Genomic DNA, 13526 nt, shown 5'->3' on the forward strand with positions numbered 1-13526 from the left:
GATTTTGTTATATATATATATATATATATATATATATACATGCTTCGGCAGCTATGTTAAATCAATATTAGAAAGCACTTTATTCTTGCGGATATAATTGTGTGAGCTGATGTTTATTTATATCTTTTCCTTGTTTCGGTTTATCCGTTTTTTATTATTTTTTTTAATCTTTAGAAGCACTAAAAAAAAAGAGATCACTTTTATAACTTTTAATGGTTGGTCTCGATTTTGTTCTGTTGGTGTCATGGCAGAAAATCATTATATAGCAAGACGGGAAAAAAGCAAAAACTTGTACGAAAGACATTTCATTCTAACATTTATTTCAAGAAAATAAAATATCTCTAACTATCAAGATTTCTTTTATAATTGTAGTACACATATTAAACTGCTTCTTTCCCAAGATAAAGTAGATATTGCTGAATAGTTTGAAAAAAAAAATAAGTAAACTCCTCCCGAGAACTGAAAAGGTTTTACTACCAGTCTTTCCTCTTTTCAGTTTTGCTTGCACCCCTGGTTAGAGTGTTTTGGCAATGTCTCAAAAAAAATCTCTAAATATATGCATAACAATTAACTGTATATGTGTCTAAATATGCTTATTTTTTAATAAAAAAGCACGTTTTCTGAAAACTTTTTATTAAAAGTTCAAATAGTGACATTAACATGATTCCATTCAAATTTTTCTTTGCTAAAAAAATTATTTGTGTTCACAATAAAACATTTTTAGAAAAATTTTGAATATGGATGTGAAATTCTGTGAACGTTCTTTCTTTTTAATTCCAAATAGTAACTCACCCTTAGTTTAAATATAAATATATATCCCTTTTTTTAGAAGGGGATCATTTTTCATATGATCTCAGTATTGAAATTTTGGACACTAATGTATGAAAAGCAATTGAAACTTATCTCAATATAATTTAAACTTAACATATTCCGCCACTGTTATAGTTAATTGTTTTAAATATTAGAAAATATTCTTGAGATATTACCAGTTTTTTTTTTCCTGACTGCAAGTGCAACTAGTTACTAGCAATCTTAATGCAGAGATGCCAACTTGCTCCGCTTTGTAAAGTAGTATTTTCTAGAGGTAGGGAGATTTAAGTTACTTTTAGTTTAGAATTTTTCATTTTAAATACTTTTTTCACCACTAAATATCAAAAATTATAAGCATGATATAAAATGCAACGTTAAAGCATCAATCTACTGGTTACTGTACTAAAAAGTTGGCGTAGCTATCTTTCTTTAACGAATTTTACTATATAATTTGCTACCACTTTGTTAAAATTATTCCAGAAAGCGGAGCAGTTGGCATCCCTGTTTATGTTTGATTAAAATGGACAAAAATATTACCAACAAGTATACAGTCCCTAACTAAATTATTAGACGCAATATAAGATTCTGCGTAAAATCTTAATTATCATGTGATTCTATACAGCTTTATTGCTTTTACGCAACTGAAACCGGTATGCAATTGCTTACGTTCGTGCATGGTTAAATTAGACGATAGATGATATAAATTCGACGTTTGCACCAATTAGACGATGTCACATCGTCTAATTACTCAGGTTATTCCAATTAACTTTTTGAATTTTAATTATAAATGAGTTTGTCCACCACTACATATAAATAATTACAATAAATATATAAAAGCAGAATAATCCTTGCTCAAGCGAATTTCAACAGTATCAAATTATAAATATATTTTTGATTCAGATTGTTTTTCGTTTATTGTTTTACAACCACTCTGAAAATCCATTCTCGGAAGGAGTAAAAGTTGGCAGGTGTGGATATGTTATATAAATAAAGAATATTTATTATATCAGGTATTATATTAGTATATTATAATAATTAGACCAAATTATTAGATAGTTTTGTAATAATTACATGTTTTGCACTAGTTTATATGCAATACTTTCATATCTAAACATAAATGCGATGGGTTTTTATTCAGGATATTTATAATATACTTTCTATTTCTATTTATTTTTAATGTCTTGCATTACAATGTTAACCAATTAATACACGAACGTAAACAACTGCAAACCGGTTTTAGTCGCGTAAAAACAGTAAAGCTGTATAGTATCACCTTATGCTGAAAACTTTGCATGGAATCTAATATTGCATCGAATAATTTGATCAGGGACTGTAACCACTTTATTACTCTTACATAAAAATATCTATAGAATAGTTTATATCTAAACAAGCATATATTTTAAAGAAAATATATCCTTTGAAACTTCAGCCAAACATGGCTGTAATAACCATTAATCCATGTTACTTTTACGTTTTCTAGTATATATTGTCAACAAAAAAAAGTTTCCCAGCATGCCCACTAATATCTATTTGATCGAAGTTTAATGATTTGCTGTTCAACTGGTACATTCCACCGCCGACTTAGTCACCAAATAAAACAACTACGATAATAGTTGTCTATTCGTCTATTTCGTGGCCTATTCGAATAGAACTTTCAAAAATAGTTACTGGAAATCGTAAAACTAACATAAAAGGAAGATAATGCATATAAAAATACGATGAAGCTTACAAAGAGGAAGCAACAATGGTGACATAAGGTGATGTTTCAAGTTATGGGGTGCTGAGCTATATATTCAATCCCTATTACGTACCTCCCCTCCCAGCTTATAAATTCTGTACTAAAACACCTTATTTACCTATAGCTTTATGATTATCGTCGAATCGAGTAATGGCTAAAATTCAAGTTTCAAATTCATGTCAGGACTCCATTAGTGTAGCATAGTGTGACATTATCTGTTAAATGAAATAAGTCAATATTCGATCGAGGCCGGTGCTATATTGTGTTTGCAAATTGTTCACGGATTTCGCTAACTATTATTTGTTTTCAATACCATTAAAATATATCCCCATCAGAAGAGAGAAAATGACATCGCATTCAAGACTTTGAATTGTACTGTTGAATTCATTATTAAAATATTTCGTAAAATGAATAATGCATATTTTGANTTTTTTTTTATTTTTTTTTTTTTTTTTTTTTTTTTTTTGCATTTGAAAAGTTATTTACTAATGTTAAATTACATCCCAAAATCGATTCCATAGTATTTCTTTTTAATTTTATTTTTATTTATTTTTCGAAAGAAGATTTTTATTTACATATTTACTTTCTAGTCGGTTTTTCTGGGTAAGAACAAATGTGATAAAAGAGAAAAATTTGTAATAATTTCTAATTAAGTTTTTCTCTAGACGAAAACTCTCTCCTTACTAAAAATTTTTAATATAGTTTGATACTTTTAAAATATTTTAGCTATTTTTTCGTCCCCCCCACCCCCCAAAGGATAATTCTTTGAGGCACGCTGACATATACAGTCAATACAGAACAATTGCGAAAAAAAAGAATATGCAACTGTTATAAGTTTCAAATGGTTAGATAAATTTTCATTATATTTAGTGTTATGGCAATATCGCGTAGAAATCTCTTAAATTAATAAAAACAGTTGAGAGCAACCGTTACGGATAGACTTATTTATCAATAGGCGTACTTTTATCAAGAAATAGGCTTATTTTATCAAGAAAAAAACGCACTTATCTGAAGAAACATATAAATTCATTGATTAAATTATGCCTGAAACCAAATGTCATAAAATTCAAACTATCTAATTGGGGGGGGGGGCTACAAAGACAAATGAAAATCTGGTAGCATTTATCTGGTATATATATGTATACAGTGGTGGCCAAAAGTGTGGACACTTTTTGAAAGATTCATGTTTTTCAACTTTGTGTGCTTGTAGAATATATTAATTTTCACTTAAATACAAACATTTNATATATATATATGGTCTCAAGCATCACTGACCGCAGTCAGTGTGCGGGTGAGTGACTACTTCGATTAGTCTGAGTAGGGACTGAGGGAGAGCGGTATTGTTCCTCGTAAAGTGCTCGACTTCGCCTGCAGGTTGTCGGGCTACCGAGGCTGGGGTGCCATCCAACTGAAAGCCTCCACACGGTTTTTAATAGGTACTCCAATAAGACCATTACGAAGGATATCCACTTTCTGAACGAGACATTTAATACAAAATCTAGTTAAAATAAGAAAGTGGTAGCAAAAATATGACTAAAAATTTGTTTTTATTTTTATTTTATGAATATTATTGGCTTGCCTTATTCACTTGTCAACCACTACAGATTCAACTTTCAAACATATATGATAATTCCTCTCAATTACTTTTACAAAAGGTTTTGGGTTCATGCGCACAACTGGTTCACTTTTTAAATAGTCTGCGCGGACTACTCGTAAAAGACAGTGTGGATGCTTTTTGATGTAGGAGGTGATGGCCTTCCCCTCTCTGCAGAGGATCGGAATTGTAATGGCATGTCTTCGGATCATCCTCAGGGATGTTTCCCAAACCGTCGCCAATAGCCCATTGTGCAGCTCAAGTGCGACGTAAATGAACTGCAACTACAACAATCAAAATGTAGAGAAAACATGGAAACATTACAGAACAGTGAAAAAGGGAAAACAAAAAAATAATAAAAAATTTTTTAAAAAAATCCGGAAAGAAATTCTGAAAAAAGGAAAAAAAAAGTAATACAAATTTGGAAAATAAATGATACAATATTTTCATCAGCTCACACGATTATATCCTCCAAAAGAAGGTTCTTTCTAATATGGTATCAATATAGCCAAAGCAAAATATATCAGTACAATAGTGTGAGGAGCACTCAAAAAAATTTTACAAAAAAATTTACAACAAATAAAATGGAGCACAATAAGTAAAAATATCACGTAAAAAACAAAAAATAAAATGTGATGAAAAAACAGAATAAAACATAAAACGAAATCTATAACGCGAATAGCGAATTCAAATAAACTTACATGAACGGGAAATTTTTCAAGCATGATTTAAAATATTTTCGAAACAAGATTGCCAGATTACAGAACATGAAAACAGAAGCGCAAATTGAGGTAAAAGTGTAAATAGATGGTTTTGTTTTATAGTGCGTTCTTCCTGCAGAACTGCGTTTGATTTGTTAGTTACCAAGGATGGGCCTGAAAATGGATGTGCGCAAGGTAATATTATACTGGATAATTTAAAGAAGTTGACAAATAATAAATTCAGAAAATTAACTTTTATTTAAGAATAAAATAAAATAAAGTAAAAAAGAGAAAGAAACATTAATTGCCTGTTTTGCACATAATTTTAGACACGTAAAAATTATATAAATCAACAAAGAAGTTTTTAGTAGGTTTATTTACAATACTATACAAGTAACTCAATAATTTAATATAGAATTTAATTGCTTTAGTTGAGTATCCATTGTTTTTTTATCAAATTTTGAAAGAATTTGTCCATTTGTCTTAATTCTCTTCGTTTTTTTTTCTTTTTGTATATATATAAAATTTTCTTTCGTGAAAAATTTTCTTTCAAATAGTTGTTTATTAATGTGAGTTAAATTTTTATGAATGCTTTTTCAAAATTTATCTTCCTTTCATTTATATTTGAAATTATTGTTATAAATTTCTGTCCACAGAAGTTTAAATATCTCAAATCTTTCGAAATGTTTCCAGTTTTAAAGTTACGACATGAATAATAGAAAATGTAATACCTGAAAAGCTGATGTTTTCTCAAATGAGTATAATATTTTTAAATTGCTTTCTTGTCAAAAGGTGTAAATTCAGAATTATATTTTTATTATATTATCACAAATTCTTAACATATCTAAAAACTGGATGACTTTTTTTAATTTTTTTATGTGATATCTGCTTTAAGTGAAAACTAACATGACTTCCACTGTCGTTGTACTTTCAATGATTTTTTTTAAACCAAATGCTGCTTTTTATTTACTCTTAAAATTAGATATTATATTTACAAAGAATTCAATATAATACTTAATATAATCGAATTTTTTTTTTCTTAGAAAGTGAGACCAAAGTGATAAATTATCTATTATTCATTAGATCTAGTTTAAATATTAATTATTCGTTACTCTAAATACGTAATTCTTGTTAAACTCACAGTCACAGGAGCTTTTAAATTTGACAGACCAGTGAAAATTTGTACCCATAAAATTCAAAAAATTAGTTGTGTTTGAACCCTGCTCATATACTAAACTAACGTAAAAAGTAGTAGCCAAAAATTGCAAAAAACACACTACACTACACTACACACTGGTAGCACACTACACTACAAACTACGAAAATAAGCAGCAACTACAGTAGTTTCACTACTTGTAGTGCTCAACTTCCGACCATTGGCATCACCTCTATCAGAAAGCCTCAACACGTATATTTTATAAGTAGTCTGCGCACACTATTTTAAAAGGAAACCAGTTATGCGCTTGAACCAAAATTCTATTTTAAAAGTACTAGACTCGATCTGGTTATTGAGGAGGTACCTGCCCTCATTAACTGGCACTGAACCTCTAAATCTATATTTGCCCTCCGGCTGTGTTTGACTTTTATGTACCCTTTTCTAAATTTTTCGTAATGCTGTGTATCATAAATAAAAAAATTTATGTATTTTTTTACTTTTCTTTTTTGGTACAAGTTTTGCTAATAAGTTTATTTGTATCCGTAAGAAGGCTGATACTTTTTTTTTTTGTCGTATGCCTGTTTAGGCAGAGGGGATGCGATTGTTCTTGTTTTTCAGTGGCGCCATCTATGACCAAGGATTCGACTTCTGCCACACCATTCACACAACCACAAAACCGTTTATAGGGCGGGTCCCATTCACACACGCAAAGGAGAAAGGACATAGAACACACAGAGAGAAAGAAGCATCAATGCCTTGCCCGGGATTCGAACCCAGAACCCTTCTGATGCAAGGACAGTTCCCTGCCCCCTACACAGACCGGTCGGCGGATTATATTGTTTTTTGCTGTGATAAAAGAAATGCACAAAAATTAAAAATCACAATTTGCTGTTGACACCACTAATTATTAACTGTTAACTCCGCAAAAAATAGCGAATAGAAAAATACGTAATCGTAAATTTTTATGGCTAGCTTTGCTTCGAAATAATATTTTTTTTAAATTTTCGTTTGTTGCAAGATATTTCGCATAAGAACGCGTACCCCCGCTGAATTGTTCCCGTATTCCTGGGGGTACACACCCCACACTTTGGGAAACACTACCCTAGGGCAACTGCAACTTATGGCAAAGGTATTTGGAGAAAATTAAGGCAGTTGAAGTAGCATACTGTGTTGTACAACTTAAGTCATGATATTATTTTAAAAGTACTTGACTTGATATAAAGTTTTGGGAAGTTCCTGCTAGGGAACTAGTGTAATCTGGCGAATTTTTAAAATTAATAAAGATAAATGTATCATATATTACAGAGAATTGAATCTGCTGTGGTTGACAAGTAAATAATACAGACCAGTAATATTTCTAAATTAAACAAATTTTTAGACATATTTTTGTTACCACTTTCTTATTTTTACTAAATTTTATATATAATTGCTTTTTCTTTAATTGTTTATATCTTTAGATGAACTTGGATAATATTTACAGGAAACCGTAACGATGAATTGTCAAATGGTTATCCGTAATCTATTAATATTTATGGTGACGGTAAAAGTTTGAAACTGGGGTTGTTTTATTTTCCTTCAATATGGATGTCGGTATCAATACAAATGTAAGCAAAAATAAATCTCGAGCTCCTTACCTTCAGCACTACTTCCTGTTAGACAGTTAACAGCTGCTTATTGTGCGAGGAAATATTTTCTAACAGATAATTTTCTTTTTAACACGTTGAGCGTCGCGTCAGCCATCACTGACACTGGACTTTCCATTTAGGCCGCTTCAACCACCGGTGGCTGACACAGAAATTACATTTATGCCGCGTCAACCACCGGTGGCTGACACTGAAATTACATTTAGGCTGCGTCTGCCACCGCTTGCTGACACTGACTTTTCACATAGGCAGCGAAAAACAGCTGGCAGACATTGTATAACATGATATAGAACTATTAAATTTACACTCTTTTATGGAATTGCAGAAAATTTATTCAAAATATAGATAATTATTGTGATTCTTGGTTTAATAAATTCAATTTAGTACATTTTTATCCAACACTATTTTTAAACAATTCGTAGGCATATATAATTCACCACTTTTTGCAGATATGTCATGCTAAACCTTTTGTAAACTAGCAAAATCTGTCTATATTTGCAAATTTAGTTTGTAGTTATTTAAGGCGGAGCCAGACGAGCAAGCCATGTAAAATTAGCGTGGCATTCAACGTGTTAATTAAAGAAGTGAATAATATAATTTCTGAATTCAAATCTGCAACATTTCGTAAGATATTAACGATATTAAGTCTTTTTAGTGAGTTTGAAATGAAAAGTTGTTTTAGTTATTTGTAGATGTATTATTAAAAAAAGGCGACATGATTTCTATATTTGAAAACAACTTGCTTTTTGGCCGTCCAGATTTAGTTACTTTTGACTTGTTTATCACTACTTATTCCTGTTGCAGTTATGCGTGGCAACGTTACTTTAAAAAATTAGCGAGTAAAAGTACAAGTACATAACAAAAAAGCAAAGATTTCAAAGTAGATTTCGAGGAAAACTAAAAACTCAAATTAACCTTAATTTTCATTTAAAAAATGCAAGAAATTCTTTTTTTAAATTTAAAATGCATTAAATTTTAATTAAAATTTTTAAAACTTTAAATACAGGAAAATGTTACAAAATTGATTGAAATTTTAAACGTTGAAAATATCCAAAAACCAAACCAGAAATCTGCATTCAATGTTTGCTTATAAAAAGATGTTAAAACTACCAAATCTTTTGAAATTTTGTTATTTCTTTCGAATTTGTAGTGACTTTTCCAAAAAAGTTATTAAGTATTCAAAAGAGCCGCCTTCCCCCTTTCAGGAAATTACAATCCTTAAAAGTGTTCTGAAAAAGAAGTAAGCTAGAATATAAAATGCATTAAATTTATACATTTAAAGAAATATTTTCAAAAATTTAAAAAAAGAATATTTGAGAGAAATTTTAAAAAAACTTCGGAAGAAGTTAACGCATTCTTTTGATATTTCCGTTACAAATACTTGTACTTTTACCCCAAAAAAGTAACGGAAAACAAGTAAAAGTGTTCAATTTCAAGAGTAGCGAAGTACAAATAAAAGTACGCACGTTTTATTTTTACTTTTGTTACAAGTAATGAAAGTAAAAGTATTGTCATGTATGGTTCCTCGCAATTCACCGCTTATACTTTTGCTTTAGTATTTTGTTCGAGTAGCGAGACAAAGATTATTTTTAAAATTAACATCTGGATTTAAATTTAAAGGTTAGAATATTTTATTTCATTTTATAACTGTCGTTGAACAGCCGACCCAATTTTTGGGTTTACGACTACTAATGTTCAACTCCATAGCCTTGTAATTTTGAAATTAATCCAAAAGACAAGGGAACTATCCTGAATCAAGTATTGGGAGAATTTTGCTTTCGTGGAGGACTTTTTGATGGAACTAACCGGCATTTGCGCTACATGGAGAGGAAAACCACGAGAACCTCCCATGGTGGGCCTGACGGCAAGGGGACTCCAATCCATTAGCCGTCTACCACTGAGGATATTTCACGTCAGCACTGTGGTTGGTGCAAGCCGGATGAGGATTAGTGTCGACCAGCAATCGCTGGGATTAATCATTGGAAGGCGAATGCTCTATCCCCTGAGCTAAGGCTCCTATACTATCAGAGCTGACCTATCAAGCAATATTGGAGCAAACAAGTTCGCAAGTTAACGTTATTTTAGTATTCGATATGTTATAACAGAGATGCCAACAGCTGTGAACAATCCAAATTAATTTAAAGAACGGTAAATATCTACTAAGTAAATTTTGCAAATAGTTGACAATATTCGCTTGCTTTTTGAAATGTTAAGCATGTAATGAGCATTGTAAAGTGGTGAATTATATAAGCCTATCTTAAGGTATTCCCGCCTACGTTCTTTGGCTTAGGCTTTTTCAGCCTCGGTTAGTTTAGGCCTTGGGGATCGGTTTTTTTCTTGTNTCAAACATGTATTAGTGATAGTGCATTATTTAAAATTATTTTAATTTTATAATATACATTTTACATAAAGTTTTTGAATTTATTTCAATTTTTAAGCTTATACGACACTATTTCATAAAAAAAAATATTTTCGCAGTAAAATTTTGAAGTTCATGAGCACTAAATGAAAAAACCCAATTTCCCCCGGGTTTTTTTCAAATAAAACTCAATTTCCCCCGGGTTTTTTCAATAAAACCTTGGCGGGTTGGATTTTTTTCAGAAATCCCCGGGTTTTTTCAAACCCTGACTGGGACAAATGTAAGTTTAAAAACTTAGCATTATTTTCCTTTTTAGGCTGACATTGGACCGACAACCTAATTTTTTGTTTACGATTGTCAATGTTATTGTATTTTATTTGGTTTTATTACCGTCGTTGAACAACAGACCTAATGTTTGGGTTTACGACTACTGATGTTCAACTCCGCAGCCTTGAAATTTAGCGAGAAGACAAAGGGACTCAACTCCTGGATCAAGTATTGGGAGAAATTTGCCTTCGTGGAGGACTTTTTGATGGAACTAACTTTTGATGGCGTTACATGGAGAGAAAGACCACGAGAACCTCCCACTGGTAGCCTGACTGTAAAGGGACTCAAACCCATAATCCGTTTACCACTGCGGATATTTCACGTCAGCACTGTGGTCGATGCAAGCCGGATGAGGATTCGTATCGACCAGCCATCGCTGGGATTCATCATTGGAAGGCGAATGCTCTCTCCCCTGAGCCATCGCAGTTCGATATTGTTGAAAAGGTAATAAGTTTCTTATAACAATATTCATTCTAATATTAATTTTTTTAAAGTTTTTTTTTCTCAAACCAAGTTTGCTATCTTTGCAAAATTTATGTTTATTTTTACGTTTTGTTTATTTTTGATCTCCATTAATCTATAACCACTGCCTTCCCTATTTGCTGCTTTCTCATTATTTACTGTAAACACAACGATTATAACTGTGTTTACTGTAAATACAGCGGATAAAGGAACTCGGAAATATAGGAGGAAGGGAGATTGCATGGCTCTCCAGTGTAGAAAACTCCATACCACAGAGTTTAAAAAAAGGCACATTTAAAATAAATTCTGACATCGTTTAATTTTCCTCCATCTGGTCCTAAAATACCCCAAACTCAAAGAATTTTATTCAACGGACCTCCGCCTAATAATGCGTCGCAGAAAATCGGAACTTGACTAAAAGACGCAAAGAATAAGGAGACGATCCTGATAAATCTTTACAAAGAAGCTTTTTGGTTCCGAAAAGAAAAAAATCCTTGCCGATAGCAAATAATTGACATTCCCTCAGCGTTAAAGATGACGCACCTTATCTTTATGTGTGACCTCGTGGTTCGGAAGATTTGGAATATTTTCTTTTTGGGAACTTTCTTGGTAACCAGGGGAATGAGAGGTAATCAGGGCAGTAAAGATGCTTCCTTTTTTACGTTTATGGGACTGAAAATATATAGTTTGAAAGTCTCTGAAAATTTGATTTATCACGGAGGAAAAAAGATGTATATCAATGGGCCTGCTTAAACAAAAAGGTGCTTAAAATCGTCAAGTTGTTAATTTTAAAATCGCTATTTTTTTGTATATTATTTTCCCTGCGAGGTATATCTGAACATGAAAACTACAATCATAAAATTTTACGGAATGTAGGCAAAAAAGTTCCCGGAGAAATAGGTCGCTGGTAAAAAAAAAGTCCTGGTAAAAAAAGTGTGGAAAAAATTACCCCGGAAAAAAAAGTACTGAAAAAAATGAAAATGTATCGTGAACATCATGTAGAGATAAATATTTTAAATGAAATTGTAACACATATTCGCTGTTTTATTTAAAGTCGAGTTTTCGGTGCAGAACTAATTCAAGGTGTGCTGTCCCCCCACCCAACAATTTTAAGTTTCTTACTTATGACATTTATTCCTTGAAAATTAATTAAAATTGAATCTGAAAATATTTTTAAAAAAAGTATTTAAAAATTCGGACCTGCTTTCTACCTAAATTTACGGAAGATTTTGTAATTACAATTATTGTTGAAACAAAATTTCTACGATCACACTTTTGATTCTAATTTTAGCAAATTGATTTAAATTGATTTTAACCATCATTACATTTAAATAGTTTGAACGATTGGACTTTTTGTTGAACTGCTAATTATTTTATTGTGTTAGCAAGAGCTGGAATGTATTATCGCCTTCTTCCTACGTAGAAGAGAAGTGGAAATATTTGGTATCCACTTAAGGATCCTGATAAGGAGTGTATTATTAAATGGCATAAAAATTTACAGAAAGAAGCTGATATCAGATTTGAAATTAGTGAAGCAAAAATATCCTAAGATAAATAAGATTTTTAAATAAATTGTTCCCCAGCTTTATATATGAATTTAAATATGTAAGTCTACATCTCGAATTGAATCTGTATTTATACTAAAAATCTGTCTAGTGCTATGTATGCAGTATATTTAATCTAGCTCTATTATCTATCTAACATTATCTATCTAGTATATACAATCCAGTATTTTTAAGACAAAAAAACTATTTTAAAGAAAAATAAGTTAATCCTTTAGAAAATAAATTTGCTTATAAACTTTAACCTCGCAACAAACTTGTAAGTTCATTTTCTACAAGACAAGTTATTTCGGTTGTGGTACTTAATGTGCTACTCGCATCTCCTATTTAATTTTTTAAATTATTTTCGTTAATAATTTTTAAAAAATTATCTAATGCAGATTGCTTTAAAAACTGAATCAGTTATCAGGAAGAACGAAACTGGCGATATTAGTCTGAAGGAATTTAAATATGTTCATTTATTACAAGAATTGAATTCATCCATTTTTACAAAAACGTTCATTCGATTTTATTTCGAAATCTATAGAATATTATAAAAAACAGGCTGATTCTTTGAAAGAGAAGAATATTTCAATCGCTTGGAAAATAAATTCGTTTCAATCAGATGTCGTTTGAAGAAGCGAACCTTAAAATTCGTTTCCCAAACGCATTACATATTTTGTTTGAAAAGAAAAAGAAAATAGATTCAATTTGTTTGCAGAAAATAGAATATAAAATAGAACTTTTTTTATCCTTTTTAAGCAAACAAAACCTCTTACATGAATTTATGTATCTATGATACAGTAAAAGTTCAAAGTCTAGTAAATCTAAGGTTTTACTGGTAAAACCTAGGATTTATCAAAGTCGTTTGGTAAAAGTTAGAAGTATGCTTTAATATGATTTCATTCCGGACCTTTACTGACTATTTACGGTAAAACCTAGGAGTAACCCAAAATGGGGTATTACTTATGATAGGATTTTCCATTCGTAGATATATAGCATAAAGCGTGTCTCAGAAAAGGTTGAAACGCACTTTAACTTTTTTATTTAAAATACAAACTGTAAATAATTTATCAAAATATTGACACTTGCTGAAACTTAACGACCATAAACATAATTGATCAAAATGATCACACTTGTTGAAACTTAACGAACGACGTGACTTTACGAAAAACTAGTTGATAATTTCCCCCAT

General features: G+C 30.9%; 1 protein-coding gene and 1 long non-coding RNA gene across 3 annotated transcripts in view; one reads left to right on the plus strand and one right to left on the minus strand.

The window, feature by feature from the left end:
• LOC107453171 (neurotrimin-like) overlaps positions 1 to 13526 on the minus strand; it is a 159624-nt gene that overhangs the window by 131350 nt on the left and 14748 nt on the right. The window lies entirely within an intron of this gene.
• The window catches only part of LOC139426463 (uncharacterized), a 156578-nt gene continuing 153685 nt past the window's right edge, over positions 10634 to 13526 (plus strand). Inside the window, exon 1 of the long non-coding RNA XR_011637733.1 lies at positions 10634 to 10772. This is a non-coding gene — a long non-coding RNA (uncharacterized lncRNA). The remainder of the gene's footprint in view (positions 10773 to 13526) is intronic.

The sequence above is a fragment of the Parasteatoda tepidariorum genome, chromosome 9 (assembly GCF_043381705.1).
Source record: "Parasteatoda tepidariorum isolate YZ-2023 chromosome 9, CAS_Ptep_4.0, whole genome shotgun sequence".
NCBI lineage: Eukaryota > Metazoa > Arthropoda > Arachnida > Araneae > Theridiidae > Parasteatoda > Parasteatoda tepidariorum.